Genomic DNA, 4,285 nt, shown 5'->3' on the forward strand with positions numbered 1-4,285 from the left:
ATAAAAATCATCATCTCCTCTTTATAATTATAATTTATCACATTTACTACTCCCTATCAATTTAACCATTCGCTTTAAAACAATTCTCAATACAAATTCGAATTTCCCCAAAAGTTTTCAAAAGGAATCTCGTGAAACCACCACCGTCTCGAGACGAAATATCGTAAACGGGAAGCGCGCTGCGCCCAAGATTCCGATCAACTTGATACGGCGCCTATGAATTCCTGATCGGTGTTTAACGTGTACAATGTGTCCCGCAGTTAACGTATCGGTGGTTCATTGTGTGCGGGGTACGCACACGTCCACAGGATACACGGTTGCGCTTCCACGAAGGCCGGTCAGCCTATTGGAAATCAATTAACCCACGACCGTGGCGAGTCTCGACCTCCTCCTCCTCCTCCTTCTCCTCCTCCTCGTGGCCACCCTTCCGAGTGTGCACCGCCGAGATTATTGATAGATGGCACGGGCAAGAGAAACACACATCGAGGATCAATCTTTTCGATTGATCACCAGGCCTTGATTTCTTTTTTTTTTTCCACGATTTTCCTAAATCTTCTTTCCCCCCCTCTCTCTCCCCAACTTGGTCCCCACAATCGGTGCAAGCTCTTAATTGCTAAGAGGTTCGCCCTTAATTGCTTGAGAGAGTTGGTGTGGAATATAGGTCCTAGGGAGGAGGATGGGGGAGGGGTTGTTAATGCAGTTGTTAATTCGTTGATTGTGAATAGGTGGAGGGGAAAGGGGGTAATTGAAACGATTTTATTTTCGGTCGTTTCGTTAAATGTTCGTTAATTTGAAGGTTCGAGTCGAGAAGGGTGAAGTCATGAGTCAGGGGGGAAAAGGGTAATATTTGAAGGTTATAATTTATACAGGTTTGTGTTTATTCAGAGAGGAAATTATTTTTGAAAGATTTTGAAAAAATTTGAATGATATTGAAATATACAGAGTGTTTGGAATGTTTATCTTGTCAATTTTAAAGATGGAAGGAAAAGTTGTTATAGAAGTATTATAGATTAAAATTTTACGATCGCATCATCGTTACCAATCTTTAGAATTCTCGAGAATTTTTTCCAAATATGTTATTATGTTAAGAGTATTTGGAATATAATTTGCATAATAATAATAACTTTGGAAAAAAATTTTTATGCAAAACAGAATGGACGAGCATATGTAACTTTATGTTTTAAAAATTTGCTGTAAAAATTTATTGCATGATTTACTACAAAACTGTTCACTTTTAGAGAAAATAATGTTCGTTTAAATTCCAAATCAAATTGTAATTCTTTGAAAACAATGATTTTATTCAAAAAATACACAATTCGAGAAATTCGAGATTTTTTATAGTAAACACATTTAACGAGAACAAGCAAAAATTTCTATAATTTTCATCTTCGATTGACAAGATTTTTTATTTTTATCAAAAGAATTTTATTAATCCATTTATAGTGATTTGTGTTTACTTAAAGAGAAATTTATTTTCGAAAGATTTCGAAAAAATTTGAATGATATAAAAATATGCAGAGTGTTTGAAATATCTATCTTGTCAATTTAAAAGAAAAAATTGTTATACAAATATTATAGGTTAAGATTTTATGATGTTCGTCACATCATCATTGTTATAATTTTTGTATTCAATTCCCTAGAATTCCCTAGAATTTTTCTCAAATATATTAAACATCCAACGTTTCAAAAACTGCAATGACAAATAAGTTTCAATTGTAATCTATATGCCCTTCCTGTATTATCAATCTCTGCAACTAAAAATAGGGGAAAAAGCTAAAAGTAATCGAAATTAAAAGGAAAAGCTTGGATCGAAAAAACTCAAGGATCGACGAAGAGTTTTTGCTCTTGTTTCGAGAAATTCGGGCAAGTAGCAAGGATTTATATTAGCCTCCCTTAACCATAGCTACTCCGACAGTTTCTTTCTTCGAAGGCCGTTGAAGTTAACTCGGGGCCAAATTGACCGATATCATTTATACTTTCAAACTGTGGTCTCCTTTCACGACAAGAAATCCTTAGAAACGATAGTTTCGCTCCAAACAGCTATAAAACAGAGATAAATCACCTATACAGTAGCTACAACTCGATTCCATTAAATTCGGGTAAGATAATACGTCAAAGTGAAAGCAAATTTTAGTTTCGATTATTGAATCAGGAGAATAATAGCCACTTTGTGAGATAATAATGAAACGAACGTTATTTAAATTTTTTTTCAATTAGGATTACGTATTGTACATAGAATTTTATAAAAGTGTATCCTCTTTTAATATATTCGAATAATTTTCAATCTTTAATATTGTATAAAATAAGAAAAATTTTAAAAAATTAATTTGAATCTTTTATATAAAAATGTAATCAAAATAAGTAAATAAGTGTTAAAAATTATAAAATAAAAATATTTGTGTCAATAATAATTTCATTTACTAGATTGATTTTCTTAAGATTATAAAATTATAATCTAAATCATCATCATATATTAATAAATAGACTGCAAAAATTTATGCATTTGTTGAACATTTAAATGTTCAAAAATCTACAGAATATATCTAACATATAAAAAAGATATAAACTATCACGAAGCAAAGTTCACAATATGATTATTTGAAGAGTAAAACAGATTTTTATTCCAATTTCATCTCCATACTCGTATTCGTGAGAACATAAATTTGCATAAACGATCTGCTAACAATAAATAGATGGCGCGATTTATGGAAAATTTAAATGCTAAAAGATAAAAGGCAAAGTATGCCAAAGTAAACTATGTACCTCTTTAAAGAATGAAACAGATTTCTATTCAAATTTCATTTCCCTAGTTTACGTATAAATATAAATATTTCAATTTGCATAAACGTTTAAAGTCTAATAATAAGTTTTTCTAATAAGTTGGTGCTCCTTTACGCGCGCTATCTACCAAATATATTCTTTAACTTGAATTCAACTTGAATTCTTTAATTTGAATTCATTCAAAAACGATCCTTACGACTTTGTAATATAATTAAAAATAGGTATACTTAAGATACTGTACTCAATAATATAAAACTTAAATATAAAATATTCGAATCGAAAAAAAAAAATATTTTAGGGCTTAACGTTATTTTTCGAGGTGGAGGAGACATTTTGGATCTCGTTTAACGGAAATGCATGCAATGTAGCCCGCATTTGGACGATTTACAGCTATGAAATGCGTATAAAAAAAAGCGGGAAGAAAAATTCCACGCAGGACATCTGAATTTTTTCTCCTGCCTGTTTTTTATAGCTGCCTCTTTTTTTAGAAAAGCAATCTACGTATAATTTGCATAATAATAATAATAATAATTTTGGAAAAAAAATTTTTATGCAAAAGAGAATGGACGAGCAACTTTATATTTTAAAAATTTGCTATAAAAATTTATCGCAAGATTTATTATAAAATTATTCATCTTTAGAAAAAGTAGTGTTCGTTTAAATTCCAATATCTGCTTCAAATTGTAATTCTTTGGAAACAATGATTTTATTCAAAGAATACACAATTCGAGAGATTTTTTTTACAGCAGACACATATAACGAGAACAAGCAAAAATTTCTATAATTTTCATTATATCTTCGATTGATAAGTCTATATTTATCAAAAGAATTTTATTATTCCGTTGAAATTAATTTAGAAAAATAATATAAAAATAAGAGAAATTTTTGAAATTTTTGATTGCAACGTAATATCTATATAATAATACATTTTACTATCTTTGTCAGATACACTGAACTCTTTAATTATGTTTTCTCTCTTATTCTCATTATATTCATTCATTATTCTTATACCAATAATTATTTAATTTGAACTCAAGATAGACGCTATATAAATTTGTAATGTCTTTTTCTTTCATTCTCGCTATATCCGTTCACTGTCTTTGTGAAAAGGCTCAGATTCCATTGATCTCAAGGTATTTTGAATAATAAAATACACTTTTCTAGACTATTGCAATATAAATATATCTTTTTCTCTATTAACAGATTTAGACTAATTCCAAATATCGAGTAAGAAGATCGCAATTTGAACATATCTTTCTCATCATTTCAAATTAAGCTCGAGATATCCTCTCACAAGCAACTTCCTTTTAAGGCAAACCTTTGAATTTATTCGAAAACTCAATTCCAACTTTATACGAAACATCGCTCTATTATACAAGTATAAAAAGATGATTCATTCTCCATTGGAATTGAAACGTACACTACAAACGTACATCCATTTCCATCGTCCCTTTCTCCTAAAAAAAAGATTCTGTCCATAAACAACGTGGACCCCCCCCCCCCC

General features: G+C 30.3%; 1 protein-coding gene across 2 annotated transcripts in view; it reads right to left on the minus strand.

Moving 5' to 3' along the window:
* LOC102670948 (potassium voltage-gated channel protein Shaker) overlaps positions 1-4,285 on the minus strand; it is a 118,787-nt gene that overhangs the window by 113,931 nt on the left and 571 nt on the right. The window lies entirely within an intron of this gene.

The sequence above is a fragment of the Apis dorsata genome, unplaced genomic scaffold, assembly GCF_000469605.1.
Source record: "Apis dorsata unplaced genomic scaffold, Apis dorsata 1.3 scaffold_552, whole genome shotgun sequence".
Taxonomy (NCBI): Eukaryota; Metazoa; Arthropoda; class Insecta; order Hymenoptera; family Apidae; genus Apis; species Apis dorsata.